Below are 20,884 nucleotides of genomic sequence, written 5' to 3'. Positions count from 1 at the left end.
ACCGGGTTTTGGGAGTGTTTATATATGTATTTGTGAATTTTCTTCCGCGGAATGTAATCATTTTGTTTTTAAACATAAAATATATGGGAGTTTATTGAGATTGTCGGCTTGCCTAGTATTGAGATAGGTACCATCACGACATATGAGATTTTGGGTCATGACAATTTTATAATAGAAGGAGATTCATACCCAACATATATCCCTAATCTTCTTTGGGGTCCCATCTTTGTGCATTGTGGTGGAGCAATTGGAACATATATTGCACATCCAAATATTCTAAGATGGAAAATATAGTTACTCCTAACCAAAAACCAATTATATTGGGGAGACTTTATGATAACTTGTAGGTGTGATCCGCACAGGAGTTGTTGCATGCAAAATAGCATGGCCCCATGCTGAAATGGGAAGTTTTGTTCTCATAAGCATTGGTCTAGCAACTAATTGGAGGCGTTTGATCAATGATTCCGCTAGACCATTTTGAGTATGAACATGAGCGACTGGATGCTCAATTGTTATCCCAGTTGATATGCAATAATCATTAAAGGCATGTGTAACGACCCGATCGGTCGTTTCGAGTATTATAAACCCGTTCCTCCATTTACTGCCCAATTTATGCTTTACAATTATTTTATGACTTGTCGAGTTAATTGGTTCGAGTCCGGAAAGAATTCGGAGTGAAATGAGATACTTAGTCTCATAATTAAAAATTTAAGTTAGAAAAGTTGATCGGATATGGACATATGTGTAAAAGACCTCGGATTTAAATTCTGATAATTCTAATAGCTTTGTATGGTGATTTTGGACTAAGGAGCGTGTTCGAAAAATTATTTGGAGGTTCGTAGTGGAATTAGGCTTAAAGTGGGGAAATTCAAAATTTTTGGAAGTTTGAACGGGGGTTGACTTTTTTATATCGGGGTCGAAATTCGATTCTAAAAATTTGAATACCTCTGTTATGTTATTTATGCCTTGTGTGCAAAATTTGAGGTCAATCGGACGTGATTTGACAAGTTCCGAATTCGTTTGTAGAAATTGGAAATTTCAAAGTTCATTAGGCTTGAATTGGGGTGTAATTCATGGTTTTAGCATTTTAGAGGTGATTTGAGGGCTCGATTAAGTTCGTATGATGTTTTAGGACTTGTTGGTATATTTGGTTGAGGTCCCGGAGGGCTCGAGTGAGTTTCAGGATGGTTTCAGATCATTTTCCTTGTTTTGCAACTGCTGGAACTGATATCTGGTATTGTTCTTTGCGAACGCGAAGGGTCTAACGCATTTGCGAAGAAGGAATTTTGGGATTCACCCATCGCGAACGCGAGCAAAGAGACACGAATGCGAAGAAGATACTGGGGAAGCCTACGCAAACGCGAGTGGGCTGACGCGAAAAGGAAAGGGAGCTGGGGCTTGCATGGAATTAAGCTTTCGCGAACGCAGCTCGTGTCTCGCGAACGCGAAGGGAAGAGGTAGGAAGGCATCGCTAACGCGATGAAAAGGTCGCGAACGTGAATAAGGAACCTTGGCAGTACATTTTTGTGCTTCGCGAACGCGATAAAGGCATTTCTGGGCAGAATTAAAAGTTCCAAAACGGTCACGAGGAAAAGACATTGGAGAGTAAAGAATTTCACGGTTTGAGGTAAGTAACAGTTATAAATTTGGTACTGAGGGTATGAAACCCCGAATATTTGTGTCATGTGATTATTTTGGAGGTGACGCACATGCTAAGTGACGGGCGTGTGGGCGTGCACCGAGGGGATTGTGACTTGGTCCGTCCCGTGAAACTGTAAAATTGAATAACTTGCTGTTTAGTTATATGCTCTCTATGTGTTGAAGAAATTTGACGGTAAATCATGTTGGAAATCATGCTTAGGCTATGTGATGGTACTGTTGGGACCCACAGAGGTCGCGTACTTGTTGAATTATTTGCTAATTATAGTCTTGTACTCAGTCATGATTTTACTTACGTATCATACCTTAGTCTTTCTTGATATTTGTTGATACATTATGTTATCTTTGTTTGGGCTGATCTTTGTGATTTCCAAACCCAAGAGACTAGAGAGGTTGAGGACTGAGTAAGGCCGGGGGCCTGTCGGTGAGGTAAGGATATTATGGAACATGAGTTGTCCGTGTATAATATTATAGCACGTGAGTTGTTCGTGCAGCACATGAGTTGTCTGTGCGGATTATGGTGCTTGGGTTGTAGGAGCCCCTCCGAATTCTGTACACCCCCACTGAGCGCGAGTACCCATTGAGTGTAAGTGCTGGGGGCTGAGAGTCGAGTGGTTGAGTTGTTATGACGACTGGAGTGACTGTTGCCCTTAGAGGTTGTACTTGCTTTTCATTTGCTGTTGCACTTAGTTACTATTTGTTATTGTTGTAAAATTCTCTAAAAGATTTTTATATCTGGATTAAATGAACTTGAACTGTATAAATTGATTTGACTCAAACTGATGGATTTGTAAGCATGTCTATTCTTTGTTGGAATTATTGAAAATGAACTATAACTGTGTAGTTCGTCACAATCTTCAATTCCTTATTTATTATTGTTACTTGCTGAGTTGGTTGTACTCATACTACACCTTGCACTTCGTGTGCAGATCCACTCTGGACATAACGAGTGTTTATTTTCTCGCACAGCTGATTTTTTGAGATTCAGAGGTAGTTGTCATGTTTCGTAGACCTTGTCTCACATTCCCTATCTTCGTGTTCACTATATTTGGTCTTATATTACTATAGACCGTATTTATTTTAGACTTGTATTCATATTAGATGCACATGTACTTAGTGACACCAGATTTTGGGGTGTGTTCCTATTAGTATTTGTAGGATCTTGTATTGTATTTAAATATTATATTTTCAAACTTAAAAGAAATTGTGGTTTATTGAGATTATCGGCTTGCCTAGTATCAATATTTGCGCCATCACGTCAGGTTAGAATTTTGGGTTATGACAAGTTGGTATTAGATAGGTCTTGCATGTTTAGTATAGTCTTGCGAATCGGTACAGAGACGTCTGTATTTATCTTCGAGGGGCTATAGAACCCTTAGGAAAATTTCACTTTCTTGTATTCTGTCGTGCGAATTTGTTGATTCCGGAAACTAAAATTCTATTTTTCTTTTCTCTCACAGATGGTGAGGACACGTACTACCGGATCGGACGGTCAGCCACCAGTGCCACCAGTTAGGGCTGCGAGAGGTCGGGGCCGTGGTAGAGGCCGGGGCCGAGGTAGAGGTTGAGGTGTAGCTCGTACCACAGTTGGACCAGCACCTGTAGTACCACTAGTTGCTCCAGCTCAGGAGTAGATTCCAGAAATAGCTGAGCCGACAGGTCCAACTCAGGCACCAGTTGTGCCTATTGAGATTCCAGGTCTTCAGGAGACTTTGGACCAGATATTGACAGTTTGCACTGGTCTTGCTAAGGTGGTTTCGGCTCAGGCCGCACCTGCCACTTCTCAGGCCGGGGGAGGTACTCATACCCCTCTTGTCCGTACTCTAGACCAGGTAGTACAAGGACTTCATATACCGGGAGCACTACCAGCCTAGCCGGTTGCAGCTGCTCAGGCCCCGGTAGTTCCTATTATGGCAGATGATGAGCAAAGGAGACTTGAGACATTCGAGAGGCTTCGACCTCCACCATTTAGCGGCACTGAGTTAGAGGATGCTCAAGGTTTTCTAGATAAGTGTCAGCGGATGCTTCGGACAGCGGGTATTCTGGAGACTAGTGGGATCTCGTTCACTACTTTTCAGTTTTTTGGGGCTGCCTTCAGATGGTGGTAGGCTTATGAGAGGTGTAGGACAGTCGACGCAGCACTTCTTACCTGGCAGCAGTTCTCCGGTCTATCCCTGGAGAAGTTCATGCCTTAGTCCCTTAGAGAGGAGCTGCACAGGCAGTTCGAGCAACATCGTCAGGGGGATATGTCCGTGACACATTATGAGATGTTATTTTCATAATTGGTCTGTCATGCTATTTGGTTGATTCCCAAAGACAGGGAGAGGATCAGGAGATTCATAGGTGGCCTCACTTTTCAGCTGCGATTACTCATGACTAGAGAGAGAGTGTCTGGTGCTACTTTCGACGAGGTTGTTGACATTGCTCGTCAGATTGAGATGGTTCGCAACCAGGAGCTGGTTGAAAGAGAGAAAAAGAGGCCTCGTGGTTCAGGTGATTTCAGCGGTGTTCCTTCAGAGGGTCAATTTTACCGCAGTAGGGGTTGTTCTTTCAGACACGCTCAGGAAACTCGTCCCGCTCATCGTGGTGCATCAACTAGCCACAATTCTTATAGTTCTCACTCAGGCTAGTCTTCATTCAGTGCACTACCAGCATAGAGTTCTCATCATGCCTCATCCGCTCAGGCTTCTACAAGTAATTCTTCGGGTTATCGGGAGCAGCAGTTCCATCAGAGGAGGGGTTGTTTCGAGTGCGAAGAATTGGGTCATTTCAAGAGAGATTGTCCTAGGTTGTTGAGAGGGGCTCTACAGTAGAGTTCTCGACCAACGGTACCAACACCAGTAGTTACACCACCCGCCCAGCCAGCTCGGAATGGGGGTCAGGAAGCTAGGGGTCGCCCAAGAGGGGGAGGCGGGTCAGGCCCGATTCTATGCCTTTCCTGCCAGGTTAGATGCTGTTGCCTCAGATGCAGTGATCACAAGTATGTTTTCAGTATGCCATAAGGAGGCTTCTATATTATTTGACCCTGGTTCCAATTATTCATATATATCATCGTATTTTGCTCATTATATGGATATGCCTTGTGAGTCCTTAGTTTCACCTGTTTGTATATCTACACCGGTGGGCGATATTATTATTGTGCACCGTGTGTATCGGTCGTGTGTAGTAACCATTGGGAAACTAGAGACTGGAGTTGATCTCTTATTACTTGGTATGGTTGATTTCGATGTAATCCTAGGTATGGACTGGTTGTCTCCATATCATGTTATTCTGGATTGTCATGCAAAAATTGTGACGTTGACGATGCCGGGGTTGCCAAAGGTTGAATGGAGAGGTTCTCTAAATTTTGTTCCTAGCAGGTTAATTTCTTATTTGAAGGACTAACATATGGTTGGAAAGGGATGTCTGTCATATTTGGACTTTGTGAGAGATATTGTTACAGATACTCCTATTATTGATTCAGTACCGATCGTGCGAGACTTTCTGGATGTATTTCCTGCAAACCTGTCGGGTATGCCACCCGACAGGGATATTGATTTCGGTATTGACTTGGTGTAGGGCACTCGGTTTTCTATTCCTCCGTATCATATGGCACCAGCTGAGTTAAAAGAATTGAAAGAGCAATTTCAGGAACTCCTTGAAAAAGGGTTTATTAGGCCTAGTGTGTCACCTTGGGGTGCACCGGTTCTGTTTGTAAAAAAGAAAGATGGTACTATGCGGATGTGCATTGATTATAGGCAGTTGAACAAAGTTACAATCAAGTATAAATATACTTTGCCGCGTATTGATGACTTATTTGACCAGCTTTAGAGAGCGAAGCTGTTCTCCAAAATTGATTTGAGATCTAGGTATCACCAGTTTAAAATTCGGGATTCAGATATTCTAAAGACGACATTCAGAACTCGTTACGGCCACTATGAATTTCTTGTGATGTCTTTTGGGCCAATCAATGCCCCAACAACATTTATGCATTTGATGAATAGTATATTCTAGCCATATCTTGATTTATTTGTAGTGGTATTTATTGATGATTTTTTGGTGTACTCACGTAGCCAGGAGAAGCATGCACAACACTTGAGTATTGTATTAGAACATCTGAGAGAAGATAGACTTTATGCCAAATTCTCTAAGTGTGAGTTCTGGCTTAATTCGGTGGCATTCTTGGGACATATATTGTCCAGTGAAGGAATTAGGGTAGATCCGAAGAAAATAGAGGCAGTTCAGAGTTGACCCAGGCCATCTTCAGTTACTAAGATTCGGAGTTTACTCGGCTTGGTTGGTTATTATCGTTGCTTCGTGGAGGGTTTCTCGTCTATTGCATAACCTATGACTAAACTGGCCCAGAAAGATGCTCCGTTCAGGTGGTCGGATGAATGTGAAGAGAGCTTTCAGAAGCTCAAAGCAGCTTTGACTATAGCTCCAATATTTGTGTTGCTTACAGGTTCATAGTCTTATACTGTGTATTGTGACGCGTTGCGTATTGGTCTAGGCATAGTGCTTATGCAAAACGGTAGGGTGATTGCCTATGCATCCAGACAGTTAAAGGTACATGAGAGGAATTATCTAGTCCACGACCTTGAGTTAGCAGCTATTGTTCATGCCTTGGAAATTTGGCGGCATTACTTGTACGGTGTCCAGTGTGAGATATATACCGATCATCAGAGTCTACAACATATTTTTAAACAGAAGGATATTAATTTGCGGCAGCGAAGGTGGTTGGAGTTGCTTAAGGATTATGACATTACCATTCTCTATCATCCCGGAAAGGCCAGTGTTGTAGCTGATGCTTTGAGTAGAAAGACTGTGAGTATGGGCAGTCTTGCGTATATTCCGGTTGGTGAGAGACCGTTAGCTACAGATGTTCAGACTTTGGCTAATCAGTTCGTGAGGTTAGATGTTTCGGGTTCTAGCTTTCATAGCCGCTCGGTTTTCTTTATATGATCGCATTAGAGAGCGCCAATATAATGATCCACATCTTCTTGTCCTTAAGGACACGGTTCAGCACGGTGATGCCAAGGAAGTCACTATTGGAGATGACAGTGTATTATGGATGCAGGGCAGGCTATGTGTGCCTAATGTAGATAGTTTGCGTGAGTTGATTCTCTAGGAAGCTCACAGTTTGCGGTACTCCATTCATCCAGGTGCCGCGAAGATGTATCAGGATTTGAGGCAGCACTATTAGTGGAGGCGAATGAAGAAAGATATAGTCGAGTTTGTAGCTCAGTGTCTAAATTGTCAACAGGTAAAGTACGAGCATCAGAGACCGGGTGGATTACTACAGAGACTTGAAATTCTGGTGTGGAAGTGGGAGTGTATTACCATGGACTTCGTAGTTGGGCTCCCACGGACTTTGAGAAAGTTTGATGTTGTTTGGATAATAGTAGATCGGTTGACCAAATCTGCACATTTTATTACAGTTGGTACAAATTATTCTTCGGAGCAGTTGGATGGGATTTATATTCGCGAGATTGTTCGCCTACACAGTGTACTAGTGTCCATCATATCAAATCGGGGCACGCAGTTAACATCACATTTTTGGAGAGCAGTGCAGCGAGAATTAATTTCACCCATGAAGGGTGTGTTGAGGTTCGGGAAGAAGGGCAAGTTTAGCCCTCGGTATATTGGGCCTTTTGAGATACTTAAGAAAATTGGAGATGTGGCTTATGAACTTTCTTTGCCACCTAGTATATCAGGTGTTCATCTAGTGCTCCATATATCCATGCTCCAAAAGTATGTCGGGGATCCGTCTCATATTCTGGATTTCAGTACAGTAAAGATGGACGGTAATCTGACTTATATTGTGGAGCCGGTGGTTATTTTAGACCGGCCAGTTCGAAAGCGGAGGTCAAAGGACATAACATCAATGAAGGTACAGTGGAGAGGCCAGCCAGTCGAAGAAGCTACTTGGGAGATTGAGCAGGAGATGCAGAGCAAATATCCACACCTGTTTGAGACTCCAGGTATGATTCTAAACCCATTTGGCGACAAACGTTTGCTTAAGAGGAGGAGAATGTAATGACTCGGCCGGTCGTTTCGAGTATTATAAACCTGTTCCCCAAATTTACAACTCAATTTATGCTTTACAGTTGTTTTATGACTTGTCGGGTTAATTGGTTCATGTCCGGAAGGAATTCGAAGTGAAATGAGACACTAAGTCTCACAATTGAAAATTTAAGCTAGAAAAATTGACCGGATGTGGACCTATTTATAAAAGACCTCAGATTTGAATTATGATAATTCCAACAGCTTCGCATGATGATTTTGGACTAAGGAGCATGTCCGAAAAATTATTTGGAGGTCCATAGTGAAATTAGGCTTAAAAGGCGAAAATTGAATTTTTTAGAAGATTGACCAGGAGATGACTTTTTTATATCGGGGTCGAAATCCGATTCTAAAAATTTGAATACCTCTGTTATGTCATTTATGACTTGTGTGCAAAATTTGAGGTCAATCGGACGTGATTTGACAGGTTCCAGATTCGTTTGTAGAAATTGAAATTTTCAAAGTTCATTAGGCTTGAATTGGGGTATAATTCATGGTTTTAGCATTTTTTGAGGTAATTTGAGGGTTCGACTAAGTTCGTATGATATTTTAGGACTTGTTGGTATATTTGGTTGAGGTTCCGGAGGGCTCGGGTGAGTTTCGGGATGGTTTCAGATCATTTTTCCTTGTTTTGCAACTACTGGAACTGATATCTGGTATTGTTCTTCGTGAACGCGAAGGGTCTAACGCGTTTGCGAAGAAGGAATTTTGGGCAGTTGGGATTTACCCATCGCGAACGCAAGTGGGCTGACGCGAACGCGAAAAGGAAAGGGAGCTGGGGCCTGCATGGCGTTAAGCTTTCGCGAACGCGGCTCGTGTCTCGCGAACGCGAAGGGCAGAGGTAGGAAGGCATCGCGAACGCGATGAACAGGTCGCGAACGTGAAGAAGGAACCTTGGCAGCACATTTTTGTGCTTCGCGAACATGAAGCCATGGTCGCGAACACGATGAAGGCATTTCTGGGCAGAATTAAACGTTCCAAAATGGGGGTTTTGAGTTTATAACACAAAATTGAATTGGGAACTCGGTAGAAGCCGATTTTTGGAGAGATTCTTGCGTGGGTGTTTGGGGTAAATGATTCTTATCCGGTTTTTATTAATTTTCATGATTATGTCTTTGAATTCATCATTTAATGGGTGAATTAAGTTGAAAAATCTAGAAAACCCTCTTGGTTTAAATTGAAGATTTGAGGGTCGAGTTGAGTTCGGATTTTGGTAAAATTGGTATGGTTAGACTCGTAGTTGAATGGGCTTCCGGATTTTGTAACCTTTGTCGAGTTCCGAGGCGTGATGTTTGAGCTAAATTTTAGATTTTTATGGAAAATTAGCATTTACTTATGTAATTAATTCCAATGAATTTTATTGACTGAATCAAATTATTTGTGGCTAGATTCGAGGCATTTAGAGGCCAATTCACGAGGAAAAGACATTGCAGAGTAAAGAATTTCACGGTTCGAGATAACTAACAATTATAAATATGATCCTGAGGGTATGAAATCCCGAATTTTTGTGTCATGTGATTATTTTGGAGGTGACACACATGCTAGGTGACGGGCGTGTAGGTATGCACCAAGGGGATTGTGACTTGGTCCGTCCCGTGAAACTGTAAAGTTGAATAACTTGTGGTTGGTTATATGCTCTGTATGTGTTGAAGAAATTTGACTGTAAATCATGTTAGAAATCATGCTTAGGCTATGCGATGGTATTGTTGGGACCTACAGAGGTTGCGTACTTGTTGAATTATTTGCTAATTGTAGTCTTGTACTCAGTCATTATTTTACTTATATATCATACCTCAGTCTTTCTTGATATTTATCGATGCACTATGTTATCTTTGTTTGGGCTAATCTTTTTGATTTTCGAGAACCCGAGAGACTAGAGAGGTTGGGGACTGAGTAAGGCCGAGGGCATGTCGGTGAGGTAAGGATATTATGGCACATGAGTTGTCCGTGCAACACATGAGTTGTCCGTGCGGATTATGGCGCTTGGGATGTTGGAGCCCCTCTGGAATCTGTACACCCCCAGTGAGCGTGGGTACCCATTGAATGTGAGTGTTGAGGGCTGAGAGCTGAGTGGTTGAGATGTTATGACGAGTGGAGTGACTGATGCCCTAAGAGGTTGTACTTGCTTTTCATTTGTTGTTGCACTTAGTTGTTATTTGTCATTGTTGTAAAATTCTCTGAAAGATTTTATATCCGGATTACATGAACTTGAACTGTATAAATTGATTTGACTCAAACTGCTGGATTTGAAAGCATGTCTATTCTTTGTTGGAATTATTAAAAATGAACTATAAGTGTGTAGCTTGTCACTATCTTCAATTCCTTATTTATTATTGTTACTTGCTGAGTTGGTTGTACTCATACTACACCATGTACTTCGTGTGCAGATCCAGGTGCTTCTGGATAAAGCGGGTGTTGATTTTCTCGCACAGTTGATTTTCCGAAGATTCAGAGGTAGTTGTCGTATTTCGCAGACCTTGTCTCTCCTTTCTATCTCCTTGTTTGCTGTATTTGGTATTATATTATTATAGACCGTATCTTTTCTATACTTGTATTCATATTAGATGCTCATGTACTCAGTAACACCAGGTTTTGGGGAGTGTTTGTATCAGTTTTTATGGGATCTTGTATTGTATTTAAATATAATATTTTCAAACTTAAAAGAAATTGTAGTTTATTGAGATTATCAGCTTGTCTAGTATCGATATAGGTGTCATCACGACAGGTTAAGAATTTGGGTCGAGACGGCTTGGGACGTAAATTCAACAGCATTATCAAGACGAAGTGTCTTAATTGCATAATCTAAAAATTGAGCTCTTAATTTTATTAATTGAGTTAGTAACCTCGCAAAGGCCAAATTACGGGTTGATAACAAGCACACATGTGACCTTCTTGTAGACGCATCTATCAAAACCATATAATATCTGAATGGTCTACATGGAAGGTGTATGGGCCTACATATATCACCTTGTATACATTCCAAAAATGCAAGAGATTCAACTCCAATTTTAATTACTGATGGTCTAATAATCAGTTATCCTTGAGAATATGCAGCACAAGAGAATTCTTTAGTTTGAAGAATCTTCTGGTTCTTCAATGAATGACCATGTGAATTCTCAATTATTTTGCGCATCATATTATAACCAGGATGGCCCAACCGGTAATGCCAAATAATAAAATCATTAGTAAATTCCTTGTTTACTATGGCATGTGATTCAACTACACTTATACTAGTGTAGTATAATTCGGAGGAAAATGTGGGAAGTTTTTCAAGCACATACTTCTTTTCCTCTTTTATTGTAGTAATATAGAGGTATTCAACATTTTCTTCATTGGTGGTCTCAATATGATAGCAATTTTGGCGAATATCTTAGAAACTCAAAAGTTTCTTTGAGACCTACTACAATATAATGCATCATTAACAACCAATATAGTTTCTTCTGGTAGTAATATAGTTGCTTTTCCAGAGCCCTCAATTAATTTTGTACAATCAGATATTGTTATGATATTGGCTTCTTTCATAATTAAATAAGAAAAATATCTCTTATCTTTTAATATGGTATGCGTTGTAGCACTATCAAAAAGGCATATTTCTTCTTTATTATTCATACGGCCAAATAAAGATTGAGAAGTTTTCATATTCTTCATAAAGAAAAAAAAAATACATCATAAGCAATATTAAAAATTTTAAGAACAAAAGAAACTATATTTAGGGAGGTAAATACTAACAATATAAAAAGTTTTATTCAAAATATGAACTTCATAAAATAAAAAGAACAATTATTCTTATAATTTTTCCTAATAATAAGTCTTCAGTTATGATGCTTAAAGAAGTCTTCGGCTTCTAAATGACTATTATCTGCAAGGCCTTAAAAAAATATCCTCTTTATAGGCAAGGTTTGCTTCAACTTTATCATGATTATTCATATGGTCCGCCTCAAAATTATTCTGAGAGGCCAAGTGAGTCTCAACTTTATTTTATTTTCTTTTTTATAGAGGCTTGATAAAGTTTAACAAATGTTCAGGCGTACGATAAATTGGTGCCCAATGATTTTTCATACTACATCGGTGGTAAATACTACCTTTACCTTTTGAAGGATTATTCCGAGAACCCTTATTGTTCTCTTGTTTATAACGACCACCACTATAGAGATTATTATTTCGTCCCTTGCCACGCCCATAAATATTCATACGGCCACAATAATTATTTTGTCTTCTTTCAGACTTTTGATCTATCGCTATCACATTCGCTTCACGGAATGGAGGTGATCCAGTGGGGCGGGCTTCATAATTTTTCATTAATAGAATATTTTATTTGCCTTAGCGATCATTATGCCATCAATATCATACATTGGGATTCAAACCCAATGTCTTAGCATCATGGTGCACCAGGACTTAAACCTGGTGTCTTACCCTCATGGAACACTGAGACTTGAACCCACCGTCTTACCCTCATCGCAAGATGTTTCATTCATTTTAATGAATGTAACATAATTTTGTGTACGATAAATTTAATTTTTGATCAATTCGACATAGAGAAAACTATCATAAATAATCAATTTAATTTACATGATAATTATTTTTTTACAAGTGATAAAGGCATGTAAACAATTATGAATGACTAAAACATAAAGAGATATTCTAACCGTTCGAGACAAATACATCAATTAGTATAGATAGACATTTAAGTCAATATTAAAGAGGTACTGTATCTTTACGTTAGCATACTATAACTAAAAGATGAAGAATCTATAAGTATTACTCTAGTGATTGATCAAAGTAATATGTAATCATTTTTTATTTTATTTTTGCGATGTAAGTGTGCACATCAAAGTTACTAATTTGAAAGTTCAAATAATTCTAAAAGTTACCCCTAATGCAAACAAGAAGCAGAACATGAGATGGCAATATATTCTATGTAATTATCTATTATATTTATATATACATGTTCAGGAGCAATATTGCACGCAATCTTTCAATTTCATAGCAAAGTTAATATTATTATAATTCTCATAGAAAGTCATGCATGTAGTACTATATTTAAATCCAATTGTTGGTCAGAAACTTGAGAAGATCCATAAAACGGTATAAACAAATGAAAGTGTACCTGGACTTGAGAGAAGGTTAACTAATAACTTTAGGAAGAAGATAGAACCCGACTGAAACACATAATTCGAGTTGGTAAGAGACTCGTGCTGATAACGTTTTAATAAATGAGAGCAAGCTAGAACAATATAGTAATGAAGACAAGATATATAGGAGGGAGAATGATTTTGTTATTTCTCTTCTTGTGGGTGTTTTTCATAAGGTCAAAAGTTCTCTATTTATAAAGGTACAAATACATTCAAAGGTTATAAGTTAATGTACTTCTTATATGAGTACATGAATACAAAGTACGTTAAATGGACAGACAAATGCATTCATCTCAATCACGTGCATTCATCTCATAACAATTTTATAATAGTTCAAAGGGTAATAGGACCCCTGAAAAAGAAAGGTGTGTAGTTGAAACTACGGTCATAGGTTGAGGGGGTACTTATGCCTTTTCCTTATTTTAAATGTACTATGAGTTTATTGCTAAAAATATTAAAGATCGAGATCAAATTTCAAATCTCAATCAACATATGCCATGATGGTGAGGCCAGTGGTTGCTACTTTTTTGCCTTCTTAATCTTGAGAAGTCCCCTTCCATTCCAGAAACCCCACTTTATATTGATCCCAGCCTTATTATAAACTTAGTATATCCTAGTAATTTCTCTTTGGTACGTTATGGTTGAGTAATGACTTGAGAAATGGAAAGTATGCTAGGTTGGAAAGGGAATGAATTGAATCAGAGTGACTTGGAACATGAAAATTAAAGTTGAATTTTTGTGTTTACGCTAACAAGTGAAAAACACGATCTAATTAAACTTTAAGATGCAACAACTGCTAATGTAGAAATTATTAATCACAACTCCTTTAAGAAAATTGTAACAGTTGAAGTCTAGGTTCCAAACAATTTCAATGGTTCGTCATTTGAATATTTTTACAAAAAGTTATGATCGATTTACGGAAGATATTAGCATTGCATTCACTCCTATAACAATGAAGGAAGTTAGGATTTTTTTTAGTTTGCGTTTTAAATGTCAGTGAGCAATAATCCTAAGCAATTATAAGAAGTGGCAGCATTTAAATTGCATACAATAACATATTTCTTCCATTTCATTTTAAGTGTCTTAGTTTGACTTAGCACGAAATTTAAGCTGTCGTTTGGCCATAGATTTTAACTTCATGTTTTCAAAAAATAAAATTGAAAATATTGTTTGTTTATGAAATATGATGATGTTGTAGAAAAAAAAATTAAAATATTTCAAGTTCCCAAAAACTAGTTTAGGGTAATTTTTGGGTGAAAGTTTTTTTTCCACTTACAAAACTTCAAGTTTTTTCAAATAAAATGCATGTCCAAATATAACTTCAACTTCCAAAAATTATTTTTCAACACAACTTCAAATACTCTTTTTACAAGTTTCAACAAAATCTATGTCCAAACGTGTCACGACCCAAAATTCAACTAGTCGTGATAACACCTAACCCAACCCGCTAGGTATAAGCCAATTAACAACTATCCAATTTAATGAGATTTATTGAGACAAATGAATGATAAAATAATTTAACATTTATACATTTCCCAAGGACTGGTAGTACAAATCATGAGCTTCTAAGATTTAGAACTTATAAAGCTGGTATGAAATAAAATACATCATTTGTTTGAAATATACATGAACAGATTAAAATTATAAAGCTACAAAGATCAAGAGGCAGCTATAACTGGAACGCAGGTACATCTTTAAATCCAGCTCGTGCCGTATACAACATCAATATCCAACATTTGCGCACAAGGTGCATAAGTGTAGTAGTAGTACAACCGACCCCATGTACTCAATAAGTGACAAACCTAACCTTAGGTTGAAAGTAGTGCCGAGCTTGGACAAGGATCAGAGTCCAACACCAATAGCTAGGAACAACTCATAACAATATAACTAAAGCGGTACAAGTAATAACTCAAAGATATAATGCTCAGCTCGTTCACAGTTTCGAAAAATAGGCACGCTTTTCAAGTATAATAGTAAAACCCAAATCTTTTACCGAAATCACCAAAATATGAGTAAGTTTGCAAAACTGTAAATTTTTTCAAAACTTTCAATAGTAAATGTTTTATTATCATATGGCATGAGGAAAGTATATTTCTATGCCTACATGTCAATGTGTATGTGAAGTCATGAATGATGCAATACCATACATCATGAGAAAAATATATCTCTATACATGTATGTTGAGTGTGCATGTATAATGCAATGCAACACGATGATAAAACCATATGCATACTCTCAGAGTATCAATTCACTCAGTTCTTCCAGTCACTCTGTCCCCCCAATCACTCAGTCCTCACACTCACCCAGTCCTCAAAATCACTTGGCACTCGCACTCAGTAGGTACCCGCGCCCACTGTGGGTGTGCAGCCTCCGGAGGGGTAGATCCATCCCAAGAGCTATAATAAGCCAATCATGGCATAAATCAATAAATCATGTTGCGGCGTGCAACCCGATCCAATAAACATCCTCACAATCATGCCCTCGGTTTCACCCAATTATCAATCTCTCCAGTCTCTCGGCCTCACAAATCTCATGCCAATCGGCCCAAACAATGATAATATGATGTGAGCCAAATAATTACAGAGACTTAGATATGATATGCAATGAATGAGTATGACTAAGTAAGTAATTATAATTTAAGCAAATAACTCAACAATAGAAATGATATCGATGGGTCCCAACAGGATAAGCATATAGTCTAAACATGGTTTTTAACATGGATCACAACTCAATTACACTAGCATGTAGAAATCTCATGGATAGAAACAAGATTATATAACTAAACAGTACCACAGAAACAATCGAGTCATAATTCACATGGTGCAGGCCCACACGCCCGTCATATCACGTATATTCAGGGGTTCATACTCTCAGCACCAAGTTTAGAAGTGTTACTTACCTCGAACAAGATGAATCCAATACTGAAAATGCCAACAATACTTTACAAAACACCATCCTACGTTACCGACCTCCGAACGGCTCAAAACTATCCAAAAACAACTCAAATACATCAAATAATGCCTAAGGAAATAATTTCAAATGATAAAGGTCGAATATTTAATCAAAAGCCCAAAGTCAACCAAAAATTCAAAATCGGACACGTACCTCAGAACCCAACAAAACTCACAAAATCCGACACATATTCAATTACGAGTCCAACCATACTAGTTTCACTCAAATCTAACTCTAAATCGATGTTCAAAACTCGAAAAATCACTATATGTAACTTTGGACAAAACCCTCCAATTTTCTCTTTAAATTCACAATCCAATTACCAAAAAGAAAGATAGATTCATGAAATATAACCACTACCGAGTAGAGAACACTTACCCCAATCCTTGTGATGAAAGTTGCCTCCAAAATCGCTCAAATTCGAGCTCCCCAACTCAAAATGTGAATAAGATAGCCAAGACCTCGATATATAGCTTCTGCCCAAGCATCGTCGCATCTACAACACACTTAGCCACTTCTGCGGCATCTCTTTTGCGACCAAAAACTCGCTTCTGCGAAAAACCATTGAAACTCGCCCATCGCACTTGTGGAAATTGCCCCGCTTCTGCGCACACGCAAGTTCGACAACAACTCCTGCTTCTATGCCACACTACGTTTCTGCGTTCAAACTCACCGCATATGGGATTCCGCAGATGCGTCCAAAACGGTGCTTCTGCGTAAACAGTCCCACACATCCTACTTTGCCTCTGCAACCAAATTGCTGAATCTGCGGGCTCACATCTGCGACCAGCCCTCCGCAGATGCAGATACACTAGAACTAGAATCTCTAGCCAAGCCAACTTGATCCAAAATGATCTTAACCTCGTCCGAAACTCACCCGAGTCCCCGTCTAAATATACCAACAAGTCCCATAACATAACACGGACCTACTCGAGGCCTCAAATCACGCATAACAACATTAAAATGACAAATCGCACCCCAAATCAAACTTAATGAACTTTTAAACTTTCAACTTCCAAAACTCGCGCCGAAACATATAAAATTAACTCAGAATGAATTCAAATTTTGCACACAAGTCCCAAATGACATAACGATACTATTCCAATTCCCGGAACCACAATCTGAACCCGATTTCTTAAAGTCAAACTTATGAACTTTCCAAACCTTCAAATTTCTAACTTTCGCCAATTAGCGCCAAAACATTCTAGAAATATCCAAATGCAAATCCGAGCATACGCTCGAGTCCAAAATCACCATCCGGACCTAACGAAACCATCAAAACTCCAATTTGAGGTCAAATACTAAAATATCAAACTTGGTCAACTCTTCCAACCTTAAAGCTTAAATCATGAAATTCATTCTTCCAAACTAATTCCGAAACACCTGAAAACCGATACCGATGATACACACAGGTTATAATACATCATACGAAACTAATCGAGATTCCAAATAGCTGAACAGAATGCTAGTGCTCAAAATGACCGATCGGGTCGTTACAAAACGCTAGCTAAGAATGCAAAGATAACTTTTAAATCTTGTGATCATAAACTAAGAACGCATGTATAACATATAAAAAATATCCTTATTGTTAGAAAATGTAACAGAATATGAGATGAAATAATTAGGCCTTGATAGTGTAGTCACTGTCCTTAAGAATTTTAAGCCTCACAATTTTGTTGTTGTAGGGATTATGGTAGAAATCCTTGAGGATTCTACAAAGCCTTTGAAATTCTAGTATCAGTAATTAACTCGAATTTCCACTAGAACAAACTTTGTGAATTGTAGATAGCAGAAAGAGAAGAAGATGAAAAACTCGTATTTTTCTGATGATTTTCGTTCTGGAGAGAAATAAAGTATTTATAAACCCTTTTACGTGTCTGTTAGAATTAACAGACTCAACTTTTGCCAACATGTACCTTTTTAAAATCAAGTCACCTTTTCAAAATTAATAAACTGTTAAAACGTTTTAATAATTTAAAACATTTTTATTAAATAACAAAATTAATAGGTGACTAAAAAATTAAATTTCGGACAATTCTAATTGGCCCAAGGCCCAAGTGCCCCAAGCGCCCAATCTTGACTATTAATAATATAGTCAAATTCTAATTTTCCTCCAAAACACCTTCAAAATATTCAAACCATATAAGACAAAAAAATACTTTTAAACACTTCTTCCTTTCTTTCTTTTTCCACTAAGGGACAAAACATCCTCTTCTAATATACTACACTAACTAATCTAACATTTATCATGTGATTTTACATGTCATGACATCATTCCTTTAAAGAAGTGTCACTAAATGTAATTTTAATTATTAAATATGTAAAGATGATTTTTTTTTTTTTAAAATAGACTAAAAAGAAAATTACTACATGACATTCTGCATATGCGGTTGTTTGTCATAATTTCTTTCCCTACAGAATTTTTATTATGGAAATATAACTTCTTGCTGTTCTCTTTGAGAAGGAAAAAATAGTGAAATTAATTGCCAATTCTTTGACGGGTTTGGTGTTTTAAAATATTTTACTCTAAAATTTTGGAATTCATTTAATTCCCTTTTTTTTAATTTGAAGTATTGGCTTATCTGGCTGACCACATTTTCTTTTGAATGTTTTTGTGACATCAATGTTATTTCTATGAAGAATATCTTAGAGTGCAAAAATAAGAAGGGACCTGTACACAATTAGCCGGCCGTATCCTTTGTTTATTATTCCTAATTGGTATATAAAAATTATAATATCATTATAGACGATTATATATATATATATATATATATATATATATATATAAAATACATGGACTAAACGTATATCAGACATGACTATTTTTAATCTAGGCTATTGAATATTTAGGTTAATTCTTCAATTAATAAAAGAATATAATGGCTATGAGCCTATGAGGACATGTATTGGGCTAAGATTATACATGCTCCTTCGGTGGGTTCAAATAGCCACTCTAAATGACTGCTATTTAGAAATTAGTCAGTGCGTCCTGAATTTTATTTTTTCAGTAGAAAAATGTCTTGAGTTCTTCTGAAGTTAAGATTTTTTATTTAAAATTTTAGGACAAAATAAGTACTGATTAATCTCTAAATAGCATTCTTAAAAATGGCTATCTGTGCACTTGCCCTGGAAAAAAAGGGAAAGGTGCATAGTTTTTTTATCCAAGAATACTTATCAAAAGCTGAATACAAGGAATTAGTTTTCTGATAACTTAGTTATTTCTTCTGTCGGATCTGCCTTTCATTTGCAATAACAACCATATGTATGCGATTTTAGGTTGTGGTTTAGGTATTGAGTATGCGTTTAGACAATATTTAGTTGAAGTTATTAATAAAAAAGTGTACTAAAATTGAAGTTGATAAAAAGTTTTTAAATTTTTTTATATCATATGGTTAGTGAGGGGAGATCTGCATAGAAGAAAAACATTAAGGGTTGTTGGGGTTATCCCAATATAAATTTAGGATTAAATTTGATCAGTATTTAATTGTGGGTATTAGTAAAAGCAGAATAAAATTTATACCAAAATTATGGGATTGTTCATCTCATATAAAAGGGGATCATCTATCCTGGTTATATTCCCAGAATATAATCTTGGGATAACCTTATTTTGAACCAAATAACTCCTAACTATTTTAATTGTTATAATAAAGAAGGTTATAGTGTCGTTGAATAAATAATATAAATGATGCCACAACGTGCAACTCGACAGTTTGGCCGAGTGGTCTAAGGCGCCAGATTTAGGCTCTGGTCCGAAAGGGCGTGGGTTCAAATCCCACAGCTGTCACGTTTGTCATTTTTTTTAACAATACAAATTAAAATCAAACAAATTGTTTTCAAAATATCTTTCCGAAGAAAACAAAAGGACAAAAGAATACAATATTAATATCACCACCACATCAATCATAGGAACACCATGAAATCCAGAAGAAAAATATAAAACAAAAGGAAACAATATTAGTATCACCAAAGCAATCATAGGAAAAATATTAACACTATGAAATCCAGAAGAAAGATGCAAAGCGATAGTTAGTAAATAGGGTGTGAGGATGGTAATGTGTACGCAGACATTACTCATACCCCGGAGTAGAGGAGCTATTTCCGATAGACTTCGGCTCCCTCCTTCTAAGAACTCCACACCTTATTCTTAAGGTGACTTGAACTCACACTGAAAAACGAAATAGTAAGACACAACATTGTCACTAGCTATCCTAGACAAAATCAACCTTGCCACCTTACACAAAAACCTCTCATTGATTACTTCATATAAATTGGCACGGTGCAAATCAAAATGGAAAGGAAGGATATGAATTCGAATTCTTTTGAAACATCTCAATTAGACTTGTGTTTGTAGCTATCCAATCCTCTCGGAAATGTATTCTTCTTGTTTTAATGTTTGGTGTTTAGTGCTCACGTTTGTTTGATCCAAAAGCTGATTCTAGGATATACAGTTAATTTGTACTTTAAGTTCACTAACAAACACATTAATTCAAAGCTCTTATAATGAAATGAAGAACAATAAATAAAAAAGAATTAAAATTGAGATAAAAGAATTCTTATTAAGTGCCGGCATTCCATGTGGCTGTTTAAAAGTGAATTACAATCTTTGAAGTCTTCTCATTTCTGTAATTATATTTGTTCTTGAGCGTATTTTAGACGTGAATTCTATATATGACTGTTGGAGCTGATTGTTTGAAACCAGACTCCATGACCGAGAAAGTTGAAGATGAAAGAAGAAGAGACAAGGAAAGAGAAATTGGAGCTTTGGTCTGCACAAAAGCTTGGTCACATTGACCAAAACTCTTTATCTGCTTTTGATACAAAGCAGTTGTCCACTTTTCACTTTAGTGCATGTGAGCACGTAACCCACAAATAAGAATAGTACATTTATTGAATAAAGTAGTTGTTTTTATATTCTTTCATATACTATGTAAATAACAATGTAAAGGCACGGGAAAAAAGCAGAAAACTTCTTTCCATCATTATCATTTCCTTTTCAATATTCTTACATGGTATCAGAGCAGTGAAAGCTCGATCCATCAGTCGTCTTTCTCATCTTCATATCAATTATAAACAATGTCGGATAACACTGCAAACACAGT

The 20,884-nt window shown here is 37.5% G+C and overlaps 1 non-coding gene across 1 annotated transcript; it reads left to right on the top strand.

Moving 5' to 3' along the window:
• Positions 1 to 19,489: 19,489 nt before the first annotated feature.
• On the top strand, positions 19,490 to 19,569 carry TRNAL-UAG (transfer RNA leucine (anticodon UAG)). The gene has a single exon. It is a non-coding gene; the product is annotated as a tRNA-Leu (tRNA).
• Positions 19,570 to 20,884: the final 1,315 nt, after the last annotated feature.

Source organism: Nicotiana tomentosiformis, chromosome 1 (genome assembly GCF_000390325.3).
Source record: "Nicotiana tomentosiformis chromosome 1, ASM39032v3, whole genome shotgun sequence".
NCBI classification, from domain to species: Eukaryota; Viridiplantae; Streptophyta; class Magnoliopsida; order Solanales; family Solanaceae; genus Nicotiana; species Nicotiana tomentosiformis.
The sequence above is the reverse complement of the archived record's forward strand: the minus strand, read 5'-3'. Positions and strand labels throughout refer to the sequence as shown.